The sequence below is a fragment of the Amblyomma mixtum genome, chromosome 2, assembly GCF_055824585.1.
Source record: "Amblyomma mixtum isolate Tamu chromosome 2, ASM5582458v1, whole genome shotgun sequence".
Taxonomy (NCBI): domain Eukaryota; kingdom Metazoa; phylum Arthropoda; class Arachnida; order Ixodida; family Ixodidae; genus Amblyomma; species Amblyomma mixtum.
The window spans coordinates 125,573,058-125,592,532 of record NC_143013.1 but is presented as its reverse complement, the minus strand read 5'-3'; positions in this window follow the sequence as shown (position 1 = coordinate 125,592,532).

Sequence of the window (19,475 nt, the reverse complement as noted above, 5' to 3'; positions counted from 1 at the left end):
AGAAACAAAATTACTGCGATGAGGTGCATTCACAATCTATAGCTCCGCTTTAAATAGCAGCTGCGTCAAAGCGTGCGCGCATTTGCCATTTCCTGCCCCAAGTCTCGCAAATGGCTAAAATGAGTTGTGCTTTGGCGAGCGACACCACGCGTCCAAAACGAATCACGTATGCAGAACGCGAAGTGTTAACGGGTGCAATTCAATGGGTACAGGTTTCGTTATCGTATATCGCGCAAATAGCCGGATGACTTAATGATAACCTGCGATTAAAGCACTTCTGGTTGCTGAATTCAATGGCTGCTGGCAAACAACTGCAAAACAAGTGGCTTTGCCTGAACATTCTGAATGTGCGAGAAATCATCAAGAAGTCGCTGTCAGTAGACTGGTGGAATCCTAAAAGTATTGCCATATATGATGTTAGCCTATATTTCGTGTTCGCGTAGCGTACAAAGCTCTGGCAAGGATAATTATTTGTATATAAGAAGGAGTCGGTGCAGGTGTAGAGGACCTGAGTAAAAAAATGCATGCTGGTCAGCTTTTGAGAGCTAATATTTCTTGGCTGCCGGGGCAGTTTTCTTCATCCCACTGATTGATGTCATCAAGAGACAAGCGAGAGCGCCGAGAGGAAAAAGGTTTGTGGCGGGGGGAGTCGCAGGAGCAAGCGAGGTGACGTGGTCTGCAGCCGAGTGACGTGGAACGATTTTGTGACTCCTCGCTTCCGGTGAGCGGCATTTGCAGTATTCGATTCGTGCCAGTAAGAAGTTTGGCCTTGGTCCCTGCTGTAGTAAACTAGAAGTTCTCCAAAATGCCACCGTACCGTGTTCTTACCTGGCTAATTGCCACAGTACTGTCGTTAACTTGTTGAGAATGAACTAAAACGCTAGTCTTATGGATTATGAAGTGATTTATGGAGATTCGAGTATTATTCAGCAACATCACTAAGCTACTCGATCACGCTAGTAATCAACTTCGATGGTTCCTGAACCATTTATTTTTTCACGGCTTTCCTTCAACCTGGTTTGTTTAGAGTATGTTATGTTGTATATGTCTATGTCCTTGTGATTTAAAAATAATAGCTTTTATTGTAGGCACACGCGTGTGCGCGTTTCAGTGCCAGATGAGCACGTTGGCCTGTGGGGTTATTCTCTTAACGATTACATTGCCTCCAGGCTATCAGTTTTAAAATTTTCGCCAGAAATGCACGATTTTGATATGAGGAATACGCTTGGGTTGCATACCGACAAAGCGCTTGGCATGTCCGTTTATGGGACACAGCAAATAAAGCGACGGCTTGAAAGCAACACCTATCTAAGCGGACAGTGCTGCAACATTGAAAGGCGACCTATTCGGAGCTTGAGGAAATAATCATTTTTTTTCTATTTTACCGGGGCTTTAGCCTCGTTTACAGATAGCACCACTTCTAAATTTTGTGCAACACAAAGGTTGCTATCTCCGACCCATCCCTAAATATTGTGGACTACCGTGGACGCACTTCAATGACACCGCATGGTGGTTTTCTACGCACAGGTACGTGAGCGAGAATAAAAACGCTATACACATATTATTTTATTTTCCGCAGAGAGCCTCCAGCAATACTAAAATGCTTCAAGCGGTGTGTCTACATCTATTTTGCGTTGCGCCTTTTTCATACCATTTGCTGCATCTTGATTTTTTTTTCTGAAATATTCTCAAAAAAACAAGCTACCTAGGAGCTTCACAACTGATGGCTAAAAGATGACAAGCGAGTGCAGCAAACAGGGAGGGATGCCCGCAAGCCATCGTTCACTCATTCATCGTCGAAATCGTAGCAGTATCAATAATTTCTCAAAAGGTTAGAGGTGTTGTCAAGCACACGGACAACTCCGGAACAAATAACATCTGGGCACGCAAAGCCTCTTTCCTAGAAGGGCGGCTGTGAGAGGTCAATGCTACCAAAAAGAACATCCCACTTTTTAGGATATTATGAAGGAATTTTTTTCCAGTTTCGAGCAATAAAAAGATTACCGACGATTACGTTACTTCCTAATGCGAAATTTGAGCGCAGCAAAAAGCTGTTTCACCTTTTCGATAGATTGAGGCAAAGAAATCGAGCAACACATGTATGCGCTATCACAGAGTTTTTTTTTTATTTTTCACACGTATTCCTTTAACAAAGATTCCACTAACAGTTCTTGACTGTCATGAAGGAAGCTTTGTGGTCGGAGAAATAGACTGATATATGTTCGACTTGGTACACCAATGCTTGATTCTCAAAGACGAGATCTATACAAGTGCCTCGCGAGGTTGTCACAGCCGTGGGACGCGTTACGAGCGAGAGGAACGGGATGTTCTCCCGCATAAGTGTTAGGAAATTGCTGTTTGTCTTTATGTCAACATTAAAGTCCCCCACTACTAACATCGGTGTGGATCGATGGACGGTTAATGCGAGTTGCAGGAAGTGCACGACGTCTTTCGTGAGTGCGGTAGGGGCGAAGTAGGCAGCTACTATCAGCAAGCCGTTGGGCAACTTTGCGGCGCACAGTTCGCCAAGTTCATGTGACGTGCCAAACATTTCGACTGGTATTGCAGAGAGACCTGTGCGCAAGTAGATAGCGACTCCCGCCGCTCTGTTGTGGTCTCTGCGAGCACCACAGCAGTATAGGAAATCTATGATTTCGAGAGGCTCTTCGGGATCCATCCAGGTTTCAGCAAAGCAAAGTACAGAGGAATGGCGCAGAATGTCATCGTGGTGTACGTCCTTGGCATGTGCGGCAAGGGAGCGTACGTTAAGAATGTGGTTGTGAATGATGAATCAAGTGCTGCCAGCGAATGACGCGTCCATTGGCTGTCTGCGTGTGTTAGTGATGTGTGGTTAACATGTTAAGCTTCGCCTGTAAGAGTGGAACGCGACAGCGTCTTGCAACGCTGCCAGGGAGTCCACAGAACGCCATCGCCAATTCGGCTGTACGCCTTGCTGGACGGTAAATTTATTTTTTGAGGAAAGGAAATGTATCTCTCTCGCATATCTCGGTGGACACCTGCACCTCGCCGTAAGGAAAAGGGGGAAGATGGGAGTGAACGAAGACGCCGTATTAGCCGTATTGTTCATTCCAAACCATTCAGCTGGCATTACGGAGTGGCTAGCGTGCTCGTATCGCACTCCGGAGACCCTGGTTCGATTCCCCAACTCGACCAATTTCGTTCTCGGTTTTATAGATTTATGCGGTCTAACTAGAAAGGTTAATTAGGCTATTTCATATTTACATTATTGCATTTCTGTCCATCGTGTTCTGTCATTAACCTGTCAATTGTTGGAACTGTCTAGGATGTTCGACACAACGTATATGAAACGAGCAACGTCTTAATGAGTGGGGAAGTGCGTGGTGGTGGAGGGAACGCGGCTTCGTACTTATCTGTTTTTTTTTCAGCAGCGTCTCCTTCCGCGGACGCTGTTGTCGCTGCGGCGCGCGTCTTTCTTTTCTTTTCTTCTGACCTCTTCATTCTCCTCTATATTAATTAGGCTAATTGATTAATTAAGCAATTAACTAAACTCAGTCCAACTTAGTTGCAGCATCACTATACGATCTCTTTGATTGGTTGCATGGTTACTAGCCAAAGTACAATTGGCCCCATTTGAAATTCGCGCACTGTGACGTCACGAGCATTTCGACCAATTGAAAAGCGTGACGTTGGGGGCGGAGCTGGTTACGAGGCCGACGCCGACGCCGACGCCGACGCCGACGACGACGCGAAACCCAGGAACGGACGCCAAAGAGCTGCGCTCTAAAAAGCCACTCTTTCTACGAACGGACCCTCGTCTACATGTTATTGGATTTAATACACCTGATAAATGTCTCAAGATGAATAACCTGGAATGTGTAAGAAATGCCTGGTATTATAATAACAGGATTTTAGTGCAAAAACTGACTACACAAAGAAGAGATGATATGAGCGCGAACGCGTCATGCACGTAAGCCATATTTCTTTTTTTAGACGAAGGCTTATTAGTAGCCCATCATAAACTGATACGCGTCAGGTTGCGTCTATATTTGCGTCCTCATATGCGTCTACTGTTCAGGGCAGTTAGAGCCAGTTTTTGCCAAAAACGTTTCCTGCTCACAGGTTGCGAATACGCGAAGAGACAGCCAGAGAGCAACTTTATCAGTGGCGTAAACCGAATAGATATCTTCGGTGCAAGGAGAAAATGGAGTAACCACAATGGTCAGCGTTTTGAATGAAGGCTTATCACGTCTGCGAAATGCAATTCTCGGTAAATTTGTGTATGTCTGTTCACAAAAGCAAACATTTACATCTTACTTGTTACAAAGACGTTAGTTAAATAGTGTCCATGCTAACAGTTGACAATGGAGCACAGTTTTTTGCACATATTGGCAGCCCCATCACTGGTTAGCAAATGCACTCTTACGCAAGCATATGGTCAGAATACTTTGAGACTGGGCATCAATAAATATAGGGTTAACAGTTTTAGCATTGAGGGGCGTTAAGAAGTGGTGCGTCACTACAGTGAAAGAGGACCAGCGTGCAAAGACGACAGCCGCAACGAAACATTGACCTTCTGTGGCTACACTTTGCGTCTTGGCGTCCAATTTTCCGAGCCTTTCTTTTAGGTTTTCATATAGTGTTCTTGAGGTGGCAGTACGCTTCTCATACACGGATGCTTGCAGCCTGAAATTTGCACCAGTGGGGTGAAACAAAATGTAGATGACTCAACACAAATCTAGACATCAGAATGAGAAGACTGAGGCAAAATAAAAGCAAAGAATAGTTATGAGCAGACAAGAGAATGAAAATGATGGGCTCCTTATGACATACATAACGGAAGACAACAGTCACCGAAAGCACGGGGTATTTGGGATTTTTTAAAAATAATTTGGGCTGCTCATCGGTGGGATCATTTAATAAGATAATTATTTTTTATAGGTAATTGTATTAAAAGCATCAGAAAAATCACCTGCCGCAGGTTGGACCTAAACCAACGACCTCAGAATTTTCCTCCGGTGCTTTACTAACAGCGTTACAGCAACGTCTCTCTAAACTTGTGCTTTCCTGGGTATTTATGTGGAGTGTAACCGCACTTGGAGTGTGTTAACCAGTGCCACCTCGTCCATAGCTGCGGACGCAGTACGTCGTGCATTGTCGTCGCTGTAACTCAGATCATACAGCACCGGAGGCGCAATTCGGAGGTCGTGGGTCCGAATCCCAACCGCCCTGTTTGGATATATTTATGCGAAGCATACTAAAATAGCCCAACCCAGCTCCTCGAGCGCGGCGGTGTCGTTACCATTGACCTTTCGTGACCTCCATGTCATACCATGTGATGCGTGACGTCACAGCAGATGAAAAACGGGGGCCCAACTCGCGCCGTCGCGCGAGGCGTGGTGACCAAGGATGACCACGTGGTGCGTGACGTCACAGCAGATGAGAAACGGGGGCCCAGCTCGCGCCGTCGCGCGAGGCGTCGCGACCAAGGAGCGGCAACAAAAACAATTTGTCATGGTTTATGCAACCTGGTGCATAAAAACGTACTTTTGCTCAAATTATCAAAGCTTGAATAGATATTAGCAGCGAATCCAGCTTTCACGAATTGTGAGGTCCGAAGTCGCGTTCATTTTTTTCGGTAGCTCTCGCCGCGTGTGACAGCGTTCCGTAGGCGTTTAGCTAAGTGTGAAGGAATGTATTAAAATCGCGCATATTTTCCTATGATTAAGGTAGATAGCAAAAGCAGAAAGACACTACGGTAAACCATTTACCCCCCCCCCCCCCCTTTGATCCCTATGACATGCGTGCGGTAAGAGCAACTCAAATCGGTAGCGGTCGTGCTTACAATCCTGTGCATGAAATGTGTTCAATGGGAACTGGAGAAAGCTCAGCGTAAGGAGGTGATCGAAAACACGCGCTTCGTCGGGACAACCTTCAGTCTGCAGCTCGCCTATCCAATTACTACACCACTGAATCAAATCAATAAATCCACATTCCTGTGCCTAAAATTATCATAGACAATAGCGCACGTAAAAGACGGCAACAAACGACACGCCAGGGCAGAAATCTGCTTAGAAGTGCCGGTTTCCAGTCCGTACGCTACCTGGCCGTCTACTCCGCGCGAAAAATCCTTGCTGTTTGCAATACTATTGCAGAATTTCCCTGAGCAGCGCCGCCGCACAAGCGGCTCGGGGGAGCAGCGTCGCCGCTGCGGTGCCAGCGTTTAGAATCCTGAGCCAGCAGAATATCATCATTGAAAAACGTAGCGCGAAAAACGAGACACAGAAAAGGTGAAGACAGTACACGAGCGCTAATCATCAATATCAATATCATCATGGTGGGCACAAACAACGAGAGAGACGCGCCCTGCCTCGCAGCACTTAGTCACATCCAAATGAACGGAAAAAAACTCGGAGATGTCACGTTAACGAATAACTGCGCGCAAGATAACCGCAGTACTGTCTGGTAGAAAAAAAATGCGAGTAGTGACGCACAGCACACACCCTCATACGTTATGATGAAGCACTACAACGACAGAAGCGAACACGTAAACATGCATTCTACGCGCGGCGCCGGCGCGACCCGCAGTCCATCGGTCCGCGCGCGCCGATAGATGGCGACTGGTGTCGAGAGTAGGGGCGCGCCAGCAGCCTGCGTGTGAGGGTAAAAGAATCTGGTCTATACAAGGGGGTGCGCCTGTCTCTGCTAGGCGTACACGGGATAGAGATGCCTCCTGGAGACAGGGCTGCTCGTTGGAATGAGAAGCAAAAGTTGCGGCGTGCTACAGAGACGTGAGGAACGTCTAGCCAAGCGGTGTGCTCGATATGCAACTCGGCGACAATATGCTTCGCATCTGACTAGGCTTAACCTAAGCTAAGCCTCAGCCATTTTTTTCTTCTGTCTTCTAATCAATGATCGTTTAAAAACATAATCACCCTACTGAGCTCCTATGCAAGAACACCACAAATTATTTTTTTAATAATTCCCTGTACTCCTTGGCTGCAATGACTGTTGGCTTCCGTCAATTATGTCATAACAAGCGCCTCTTTTCCGTTCCCTTTTCTGCTCAATAGCTAACGAGGGCTTCTATTCTCGTAGTCTTGATGCCATAGGTTGCACAAGAGAATTCTCGCACAGCTTCCACCCTCATCATTCGGTGATGTTCCTAAGCGCACCAGCGGTAATACAGTACTTATTACGTCCGCCGCTATCGACGAGTGTGGCGCTGGTGAACATTTTCAATTTTTGTTTACCCCACACACGAATAACCCCGAGAGCAGAAGATAGGACAGGTGTCAACGTAGCTTAGTTGGCAGAGCACCGGACGGGAAATTTGGAGTTAACGAGTTGGGATTCCACCGACGGCATGCGGTTGTTTCTCTTCTTTGTAAGCAATTTTTCTTAAAAAATAATCACCCTATTGGGCCTCCAGTCATAAACACCGCAAAAAAAAAAGAAACGTTTATCCCCTATGCTCGTTGGTTTCGGTCAAAGTTGGCTTCCGTCATGTAAAGAATACTTGTGTGGCTTAATGCGTTGTCAAAATGAGAGAAGAGCTGTTCAGAACTGATAGGAAATTCTGCTAAGAGATATTGTTCTGTGGACCGTTTTGGAGATTTCTTAGGGTAAAAATTCTTTTTTATTCTATTAAGCTTTGCATTGTGCGAAATCCAAAAAGAAAAATATCTATAAGCAACAATAACACTGGTTGATTGTAGATTTCAATTTTCATCTTGAAATATATGTCGGATCATAGGAAAATCACCGTTCCATTCCAACAGCGGAGAAGGTCTCAGGCAATATCACTGGGCTACATAATTATGAAGCTGCTGATCGACGCTTGGGGTTTTGTTTACACTTATTACAACACGGATGCTTACACCTAGCACAGAACACTTTGCAATTCAGAAAATGTTTATTTATTTATTTGTTTGTTTGTTTGTTTGTTTATTTATTTATTTATTGCATACTGCCAGCCTGAATGTCAGGCCTTGGGAGGGAGTGGGTAGCACAGAGCAAGAAAGTATACAGAGATACAATGAACTTTCAGCCCAACTAAGGAAGGCTCGCATACAAAACAAAAACTGATATATAAACATTTGGTTAAGACAATATGGAACACTGCTTGACTTTACGGAACGCACTCAAAAAGGAAGACACTGTTGAACACTCAACTACAGTTGCAGTTAGGTCATTCTAGGTGCAGACTGTTCGCCGGAAAATTGACGCTTTGAATGCATTTGCCCTACATGAAAAATCGCTCACTTTCTTTGAATGAAATGATCGGGTTTGTCGCCTGGTAACTGACTGAAAATAAGTATTCTATTTATTATAAGTTAATTATGACAAATCAAGTAGAACAATTTTATTCTTTTGTGGTAACGTCTTACCTGCGGGGTCTCTCAATTGGCTGTTTGTAAAAGAGCTTGTGGGGATGTTTTCTATCCCGAACTTTTGATTTGAAGTTCTGTTTTTTCTTCTAAGTTGCTCAGAATAATTACCTAAACCTACAGTCACGGACTGTATACTATGGACCATGCTTCGGCGGTGATTCGTTGCTCAGGCATGACATAGCCAAACTTAACCCGTGTTTCATTCGTATGCAATTACGTGCCAGTGGTGCGCTCGTACATTAAGGCAGCAAAAATTTGTATTTCTGCTGCGCAGCGCGACAGAATAATAGGAACGGTTTGAACCCTACTAATTTGTTCGCGAATACACCTGCGGAATAACGCTTGAAACTTCTCGGCGGAGATAAACAATATATTCCATTCCAATTCGAAACAACAGTGCAAGACATCGCTCAACTCATGCAAATCGACGCGCATAGGCTTCAGTGGGTGTCACGGGTTCGATGACTACGCGACACCATCACCGAGTCCGGACAATGAGGGGGTGGCCGTTTGATGCCCGGCGTAGCCGGTAAGCAAACGTAGTGACTGAGACCGAGGCGTGTTAAGAGGTAACAACAACAAAACAACGTTTATAGCTTCGATTGAACAATGCGGCAGCTTTCACAGAAACGTAATTTACATTCTACAAAACAATTGCGGAAAGCACATAGCAGTAAACACGGTGAATTAAGTTATACATTGAATATTTCTACACAGGTCAGAACACAAGTGAGAGGCCAATTAGATACAGTCGATCAAAAGTCAGAAGGTGAACAAACATACAGTCAACCGGGAAGCGCGGCTGCAGTCCATCCACAAACACGCAGTCAGCGCGGCCCCCGAAGGCGACGTCCGTCCAGGGCAGCTTGCGGTCTCGAGGATGCGGTGCGGCGGCTCGGAGACCCAGGAGTTCACGGCAGCAGCGTTTCCACCGATGAGCGGACTGAAGCTCCGTTTCCATACGGCCCCCTTTTAAAGCCCTCGGGCGCTAGCGGGCAAGCGCTCGCGGCGCCACAGCGTCAGCGTCGAAAAAAAAAACACTAAAAAGCGAGACGAGAGCACGTAGGCACCTACGCTTTGACTCTGCATGGCCGTCTTGGAGGAAAAAAATTAACGCACAACTAAAAAGAAGCCCTAGGCTTCGGCTCTCGATTCGGTGACCGTGGAAACGCAAAAAAGTAAAACACAACCAAAAAGCCAGTCACGTAGGCCGCAACTTCTTTCCTGCTAATGGTCAGCTCCAGACTTCGGCAGTATCGGCAGTAGGGGTTGTCTAAATAACTGCAAAACGTGCATGCATTCTTGCTCTTCCCGAGACATATACAAAGAAACGCGGACGCGTCAGTTTTATACAAACAAAAGTAATTTACAGGCTGCCGCCACTTCTGTGACAGTAGGTAAGAGCGGTTCTCAAATTATAATTTCAAGCAGTGTTTCTTCCTGTTTCGCAGCCCATGTCCCTTTCACTCTACGTGAAACAATCTGTTCACAATGCGAACAGAGGCGCTCTTTTTATCAGATCGTGCTTTTTTTATAAACGTTTGTTACCTTTATCTTGACGGCTAGTCTTTAGCATCATTTAAAAAACAACTGTGTACTTCAACTGATGTGTTGAGTTGCCCTTGTGAAATAATTGTGTGGCAGGTGTACATATGTTTCTCTGAACACATTTAATCGTGCAACGCCTTCCTGCATGACATTTCTCTGTCAGCCGCCATGACCAGGGTGTCGAACCGGAATTTTTTCGGGTTCGGTTCGGGTTCGGGTTCACGCCTTTCGGGTTCAGTTCCGGGTTCGGCTCCAAAGCGACATTTCGTTCCGGTTCGAACCGGTTCGGTCAGCTCCGAACCGGTTCAAACGGGTTCGAATGGGTTCAGACAAAAAAAAAGTGCTAAACGTAGATGGAATTTAATTAACCTTATTATGTTCTCTACAGTTCTGTGTGACATTGACATATTAAATAAAAAAAATGGAAAATGTTTTCACCACAAAATGTTGTCAGTGCACCTACTTAAGCTTACTGTCCGCGGCAAAAAGATAGGAATTCACGATAGGAGACGTGAAATCAAATGAACTCAAAATTAGTGTAAATTGGCTATGCATACTTTAGAATTCATCTGACGAGATATAGAAGGAGAAAAGCTGGTGGATTTTGCATCTACAAAACACTTCAGCTTGAGCAGTTCCGTCACTCGAGTAATAGGTCTCCCAAACGAAACGTGTGAGTCGAGAATTTCTCCTACGCAGAATATTTACACGGGAACCCCCTACGTCACCGTACACTAATGAGAGAGAAAGCTCTTCTGTATTGTACCGGCAGGTATGTACAGAGAAGGCGCTTTTCCTTCACCCCAAAACCAACTCCCTCTCCCCATCTCCGGCGCACCTCCAACATGCATCTCGAGAGCTTGCGGAAAATGTTTTATTTAAATCACCTGTTCGACACCTCCTTTGCAGCTCGCGTTATACATCTCGAACCCCTACAGCTCTGTGTCTCCAAAAAACACAGCAAATTGTGGCTTCTCACCAGGACAGCGTAAAATTAAGACTTTCGCCTCTGCTGATGTCGTCGCCATCTTTAATCCTGACAAAAAGCGTACGATAAAAAAATGCAGGCTTGGGTAGGTTGGTAGCACTTTGTTTCTGTACGGACATATTTAGCAACATCGTTGCGACGCCGCGCTGTGACACTGTTGCAAGTGCTGTATTGTGCGAAGAAAAAGGTAAATTAGCTACATAAATTTTGCGACCTTTCTGGGACGCTATCAAAGGAAGCTTATGCGTCAACCAAATTTTTTAATATGTTGATAGAGTTTGGTGAACCTGTCGGGTGTATACTTCTGGTTCGAAAGGACTACTTAACGGTGTCAAACCCAACCAAGAATCTTGTGTAAAGCCTCGGAATATATTATCCGGGTAATTTCGGAGGAGCGTCGCGCCAGCTGCCGCCGAGTGGAGAGAGGGTGAGACGATGAAGAGCGAGAAACGAGATTAATCGATTTAGCCCATGTAGTGTCTGCCTCGTGTTGTCCTTGTTTCAAACGCTGCAGTCTTCATACCAACTTGCGCAATCAGCTACCCTCATCGAGAAACGGGATTGTGTGCACTTGCAGATGCCAGAAAGATGAGGCGCGGAATTATCACGTCGTTTCGCATGTCTACTCGGTTTAACTACGGTATAACCCTATTAAGTTTTTGTCCACCAACTAGATTCAAGGTTTTTAATTTTTCATAACCACAAACGACCCCTTCCTGGCCGTTGTGCTTATTAGGTGATTAAGTCCTCATGTGTATTTTCCGGACATGCCCGTGAGAGAATTTCGCGCTGATACATTCGGTTTCCTCTCTATATTTTGTGGGAATCTGGCTTTCCGCCGTCGCCTTTGCGCGGCTAGCCGGCCTCCCGCGTTGTTTCTCCTCTTTCCCTTGCCCCCGCCTCAGGCGGTGGAGAGGCGGCTGGGTGACTAATCACTGTCATTTAGCCACAGCTCCGCCCCGGCTCCCCAAGGGCCTTTGCCATTGGCGCCTTTTGGCGGGAATTCGGGACCCCGCTTTGGGCGGCCGCGCGCCGCGCGACCGTCCGAGCGGGGCCCAGAGAGAGAGATCCCTCCGAGACAGCGTAAGGTGCGTACGTTACTGTTTGTCCGTGCCGGCTTTGCCGCTCGGACCAGTGCTTACTCGAGCCCGCCCGCACGTGTCCTCTGACCTGCAGCGGCTCGAGCCTGTCCAGCGGGGTCCAGCGACCTCTGACAGGCGTACCTTGCGTTGAATGCCCACTCTCTCTCGCAACCGGCCCAACGGTCGACACGAGAGAGAGATCACAGCACTGCCGCGGGGACATTCTCCTGCAGCGGCGTGTTAGCGGCGCGCATTACTCGAGTCGCTTCGTGCGCGCAGCGGAGCCTTGCTCCTCGCGCGCCCCCGGGACGGGGTGACGATTGAGTGTGGGTGTACTGCTGAAGGACGACGTGAATAAACGTCTCCTTGGTGAACTTGGAGGCCTATTTCTTTGCGGCGAATCGCTCTCCTCCCAGCGGAGGTTGAGTGCGCTGCAGCGGTGTCCCAGTGTGTGTGTGGTGACGGCTGATCGGGGCCCTTGGCTCGCGCGAAGCTCGAACCCGCGGTGGGTGGTGGCCTGTGTCCACGTAGAAACCCACAACTGGCGCCCAACGTGCTAAGTCATTGGCGCTTACGCCTTTGATGGCACATTAGCCGAGCAGGTCGCCTTGACGATCACGCTTGCGCACCGTGTCTACCACCCCCAGCGCGGCACTCGGCAGCTACATGTCGGCTCCCTACGGAGTTGTAGCGTCGTTTGATCCGCTGGCTGCTGTTCCTTCGAATAGCTAGACACCGTGGTTGGCCGCGGCCCCCATTGGGGTTTACGGCGACACAACCCAAAATGTCGACCACGCGGCTCCCATTGGAGCTGTATCGGAAGCACCCTGCGGTGCGCCCGCTGGTCGCATGCCTCAGCTGTGCACGCTTTCCGCCCAGTGCGAAAGCAGTTCGTGTCACGCTGCCGCAACCGGCAGTTTCGAACAGCAGCAGCCGTGCCCCGCGAGCAGTCAATTCTGCTCTGGGAACGGCGAGGCGCTGGCCCGGTTCCCTGTGGAAACCACGCCGCTCATCGAACTAGGAGCCTTGCCTCCCTCGTTCGTGCAGCCCGCCCAAGCCTCCACTGAGGCAGGGGTGCAGTGCGCTCAGTTGGCTGATGCGGCTCCGCGAGCCTGCGGGTCGGCTGGCGCGCTGGGCTCTCCTGATACAGCATTACGACTTTTCCGTGCAGTGTCGAAAGGGGAGCACAAACGTGGTAGCTGACGCGCTATCCCGTGCCCCACTCGCCAGCGGCGCCTTGACGCCTGTAGGCGGAGGGGGCGAAACAGCGGACGAGCCGCCGGGCGGCAAGGAGGGGGAACCCGCAAACGGGTTAACCCATTCCGCTAACCAGGCGAGCAGCGCTTCGCAAAGCGGACGAGAGGCAAAGCTCTTCGTGAGCGCCTCGGAGTTGCCGACGTGAACGGAAATTTTGGCTGCAAACCTGAGTGGGGACGAGACCATGCTCCCCTCTGGGATGACTGGAATCGTTTTCAGCCGTAAGAGCTACTGAAAGCCCAGCAAAATGTCCCCTTTGTCGCGAGGTGAGCGACGGTCTCAGGGAGACGGAGCGCCGTGACGCTACTTGTATTGTAGCGGGCGCAGGGGGGGGGGGGGGGGGGGGGGGGCAGAAGCCAGCGTGTGTCGCGGCGAACCCCGGGGAGTCATATTTGCTGGACCATGACGGGCTCGTGCTGAAATACATAGCCACCGATGACGAGTCCATCGACCCGTTCAAGGTGGTTATCCCCAAAAGTCTAAGAGGCGCACTTTTGCGATTCTCTAATGACGAGCCACTGGCCGGTCATCTGAGTGGCTCCAAAGTTTTTGCAAAACTGAGTCATTCGGTGACGTGGCCCGGCATGAAGCGTGACATTTTCCGCTATTGCCGTTCCTGCCATGTCTGTCAAGCGGTGAAGTCACGGGGCGGCAAGCCGCCTGGAATGATGAAACCGATTGACAGTGTGCGTCCGTGGCAGATGGCCACCTGCGATTTGATGGGGCCTTTCCCCAGGAGCAAGCAGGGGTTCATAGACCTGAAGGCCTACGCGTCACGGTCCGACGAGCTTGCGCCGGTACCCATTGGTATCAAAGGCAAGCGCAAAGGCACAACTGGTGCTGCGGAACGCAAGCGTACGGAGCACCGGTACAATCTGAGGGGACGGTCACCGGTGTGATTGATGCCGGACGGCGGACTTTTCCGCAACCGAAGGCACGCAGCCTCAGCTAGCTGGCGAGCTTTCTCGTCAGGCCCTACCCAGGTGAAGCGCGGTGTGTTATTTTTATTTTTGTTTTTGCAGCATGCTCAGTTCCAGTCTTGTGTGTTTATCAGTTTATTTATTTGTTTTGTTTTAGTCAGTTTCTAGCCACTTTCGTTTCCTGCTTGTACATCTGTTTTCGTTCTAACGTACCGAGATGTACATAGGCAAACTTCAGCCCGCTCGTGCTTGCTCTTATCTTCTAGAAGGAATAGATTGGATTAGGTGTCGTTTGTACAGCGCGCCTTTTCTCATTTCCGGCCCGACTGTGGGTGGTTGGCTCGTTAAGGAGCCGTGTGTCGCGGTGCGAGTTTTGTGCGGCCCGTATGGAGGGGAAGTTGGCGGGGCGTTTGGGACGATGGGGGGCGGAAAGTGCACCCTTTGATCCTCGCCGCGGCGCCTCTGGACGCTTCTGATGAGGGGGGTCGTTGTCGCCGACCAGCGTCCGCGCACTTGCGGGTGTATGCGTGGTTGTGGCTGTGACTGTGTGCGCGCGTAACCATGAGCCAAGGCGACGCCTGTGAGTTGTGCCGTTGTGACCTTCTGCGTGAGCGCGAGGATGAGCAGGACCCCTCGCTGTGGACAAGGTTACACATCTGGACGCCGCCGAACGTCCTCGCCCGTTTCAGCCGGCGTGAAAGGGGTGCACTAACTTTCTTGTGCCCGAACGTGATCTCGTGTCCAAGGGCGCGAGGTCAGTGCTCTGCCGCGGCCCCGTCGTCATCAACGCACCCTACATCAACGGAAAGAAGACCGCCATCAGTCGTCGGCCCTCCCAACCCGTTCAACAACGAAGTCTGCGAGCGGTGAGTCGCTGACCGACCCACTGGGCCGCGCCATCGAACTTTGAGGCTGGCATCCACCTGTAACATAGCTGTACAGTTGTATTCACATCTCCTTGTGTACCGTGTATATAATCTGCAAGCTGTTTTGATTTACTGAAGCGTACGCAAGTGTTTGTTTGTTTGCCTTGTTTTTCCTTTGTTTTCTTACGTTGTTGTGGCTAGAACTGAAGTGTAGCTAGTTTTTTTGTGTATTCATTTCTTTATTCTGGAACTGAAGTGTAGCTTATTTTTTTTGTGTATTGATTTCTTTATTTTGGCCGCGTGCTTTGCCGATGGGTAGGAGGGCATTTAAGGAGAGGGGGATGTGGGAATCTGGCTTTCCGCCGTCGCCTTTGCGCGGCTAGCCGGCCTCCCGCGTTGTTTCTCCTCTTTCCCTTGCCCCCGCCTCAGGCGGTGGAGAGGCGGCTGGGTGACTAATCACTGTCATTTAGCCACAGCTCCGCCCCGGCTCCCCAAGGGCCTTTGCCATTGGCGCCTTTTGGCGGGAATTCGGGACCCCGCTTTGGGCGGCCGCGCGCCGCGCGACCGTCCGAGCGGGGCCCAGAGAGAGAGATCCCTCCGAGACAGCGTAAGGTGCGTACGTTACTGTTTGTCCGTGCCGGCTTTGCCGCTCGGACCAGTGCTTACTCGAGCCCGCCTGCACGTGTCCTCTGACCTGCAGCGGCTCGAGCCTGTCCAGCGGGGTCCAGCGACCTCTGACAGGCGTACCTTGCGTTGAATGCCCACTCTCTCTCGCAACCGGCCCAACGGTCGACACGAGAGAGAGATCACAGCACTGCCGCGGGGACATTCTCCTGCAGCGGCGTGTTAGCGGCGCGCATTACTCGAGTCGCTTCGTGCGCGCAGCGGAGCCTTGCTCCTCGCGCGCCCCCGGGACGGGGTGACGATTGAGTGTGGGTGTACTGCTGAAGGACGACGTGAATAAACGTCTCCTTGGTGAACTTGGAGGCCTATTTCTTTGCGGCGAATCGCTCTCCTCCCAGCGGAGGTTGAGTGCGCTGCAGCGGTGTCCCAGTGTGTGTGTGGTGACGGCTGATCGGGGCCCTTGGCTCGCGCGAAGCTCGAACCCGCGGTGGGTGGTGGCCTGTGTCCACGTAGAAACCCACAATTTCCTTGGAAAACTGTACGGCCTCTCCAAATGCAGATGAGAAAGGTTCTCATCGTCACTACTTCTTCTTCCCATAAACGTGCAGCTTTACCTAGCCTTTCTTGACAACGGTGTATTAGAGTGAGTTCAACGGATGCAGATTCAATGTGCCGTAAAAACCTTTTTTTGGACTGCAAAGCGTTTTTTGGACCAAACGCGTGAGTAGAAAAACCTTTTTTGGACTTACGCGTATAGGCCGTGCATCGCTCCAAGGGACGTTTGTGCCACCGTCAGTGAATTGCTACCTGTGCTAGCAATAAAAACTATTTGTGTTCGTTTGACGGAAACTTCAGGGGTCTCTTAAAAAGGACATTGAGATCATGCCTTACACTATAACATTTCTTCCTGTGATGAAAGGAGCTGAAATTTCGTGTGAACTTTTCGTGATAATTGGACTGTTTAGCGTGTGGAAAAGCCGCATGATGGATGAACACGCAAAACCACCGCGTTCAACGCGGTCACTGTTCAGAGTACAGTGTATTTCAGCGCAGGAGGTATATGCTACGCAAGTTAAACCTCCAGACTGGTTGCCGCTTCTTCGTGTGTGCCTACCGGAATTTTGATGCGCGGGCGGAATAAGGAAGTGATGGTGGCGTGAGCGCGCATGCCGAGATCGCTGAATTCGACCCGCGGTAAAGTAAGATACGAGGCGGTCAGGGAGGTCCCTAGTATTCCATAAGACAAAAGAAAAACAAGCTTCGGAGATGGCCGAGTAGATTAAGCCTGATGACATCGTCATCATCATCATCACCAAAGGCGTCAGAAAATCGAAGCTTCCCTCTTGCGCCGCGACTGGTTCGAATCTCAATAGGGGTTAGAGTGTATTGTGTTTGTGTGCGTGTGTGTGTGCGTGCGTGTGTGTGTGTGTGTGTGTCTGCGTGCGTGTGTGTGTGCGTTCGCGTGAGTGCGTGTGTGTGCGCGCGCGCGTCTGTGTGCGTGCGTGTGTGTGCGCGCGCCTGTGCATGTCCGTGTGCAGCCTCCACTCTTGATGCACATTGGACACTTGCGCACTTCGGTGGACGCACATCCGGGCATTCATTGGTAAAAATGGCTGCTGGTTTAGCATTGCTAAGCACGAAATATTGTGAAAAAGCACGATTTTTTGCAGGTGCACATAACCGCCTTGTACCTTAAAGCGCTGTAGAGGTGTCCACTGACCCAGGCAGCTAGTTATGCGCCTTTCCTAACCTAAAAATCAGACGTTAGGCCATCCGGCTACTGAGCCGGAGTTCCTGGGATCGAACCCGGCCGCGGAGGCAGCGTTTCGATGGAGGCGAAACGCACAAAGGCGCGCGCGTGATGTGCGATGTAAGTGCACTTAAATATCCCTATAGGTAGTCGAAATTATTCCACAGCCCTCCACTGCGGCGCCTCTTTCTTCCTTTCTTTTCTCACTGCTTCCTTCATACCTTCCCTTACGGCGTGGTTTGGGTGTCCACCTAGATATGAGACTTACTGCGCCCTTTCCTCCCTCTAACCCCCCTCCCCCCCCCCCCCCCCCCCCCCCCAAAAAAAAAAAGTAAACCTTCCGCTGTTTTTGCCACAGGAAAGGTGCATAACTGCCTCAATTGGTGGACGCCACTGGTACTCACAGCGGGATCGAGGCGTCCACTGACCCAGTGAGCCCGTTACACTTGCTACTGTGAGGCTTGACACACACAGCTACTCGCAGCTACACATAGCTTAAATCTTGAGAACGTGGCTAGAAGTGCTCGTGCTCTAAAATGAATCTCCCCCCCCCCCCCCCCCCCGCCCACCCCCCTTTTCTGCAGCCGATGTAGTCGAGGCGGATTGCTGCTAATGCTTCACGTAAGCCGTCGCCAAAGCATTCTACAAAAGAACGCCTACAAGCATAAGCTTCTCATCTGAGACACCAACAGCACCAAGTGGGACACCGAGAGGCAGATACAAGCCGCCCGTCAGAGAATTCAAGATCCAGCAGTCCGAGAACACATGACGAAGCCGTCCGCTAACGTTTGGAATTTTTATATATTGTTACGCCCAGGGTTTATTAAGACCGGGACGGAGGACTGAAAAGCAGCTGGGTCCGCTTGCCGAGCACGAGACAACACCAACCTCGTTCTCCTCATCTTCGGCTTAGTCAGCAACGCCGACCATGTAGAATAGGAATAGGTAGAATAGGCCTTTTCATGGGCGTCACACTTCCCCTTACGCAGCCGAAGCCCGCTGGGCGAGTTAAGAAGCGCCGCGCGAATGGTAGGGCTTCAGCCGGGCAACGTGAGTGACTTCAGGTCGCGCTGAACGACGTCCGCTTGCCGTGAGACGAGCTACGCTGGAATTGATGGTTGGTTGGTTTATGGGGTTTAACGTCCCAAAGCGACTAAGGCTATGAGAGACGCCGTAGTGGAGGGCTCCGGAAATTTCGACCACCTGGGGTTCTTTAACGTGCACTGACATCGCACAGTACACGGGCCTCTAGAATTTCTCCTCCAAAGAAATTCCAGCCGCCGCGGCCGGGATCGAACCCGCGTCTTTCGGGACAGCAGCCGAGCACCATAGCCACTGAGCCACCGCGGCGGCTCTCTACGCTGGAATTCAGCTCGCTAAATTGCTCAATAATGACATAGGGTCCATCGTTGGGGCACAGCAGCTTCTGAGACAATCCTCGCTTTCTGATAGGCCGCCACAACAAGACCAAATCACCAGGCCTGTAAGTGACGTGACGGCGGCGGGCATCGTAGCGCGCTTTGGACCGATCTTGGGAGGCGAGAACACGAAGACGAGCAAGGCGTCGGGCTTCTTCGGCGAGACAGAGTGTCTCAGCGATGGAAGGATCTTCAGGAAGCTCGTCAGAAAATGGTAGTATGGTGTCCAGGGTGTAGGGTGGGGGCCGAGCATAGAGTAAAAAGAAGGGGCTGTAGCCAGTAGTCTCATGGCGCGCGGTATTGAACGCGTACGTGATGAACGGCAGGACACTGTCCCAATTCTTGTGCCTTGAATCAACATACATTGACAGCATGTTGGTGATGCGCTCAGTGAGTCCATTTGTCTGGGGATGGTAAGGCGAGGAATGGCGAAAATGCGATGCGCAGGAGCGGAGGAGCTGCTCCACGACGGCAGCGGTGAACTGCCGACCACGGTCACTGATAATAACTTTTGGAGGTCCATGACGTAGAACTATGAATCGTAGCAGAAAAGAGGACACATGATACGCTGTAACTGCGGGTAGGGCTGCCGTTTCACAATAACGAGTGAGGTAATCGACACAAACCACTATCCAGCGGTTCCCATGATA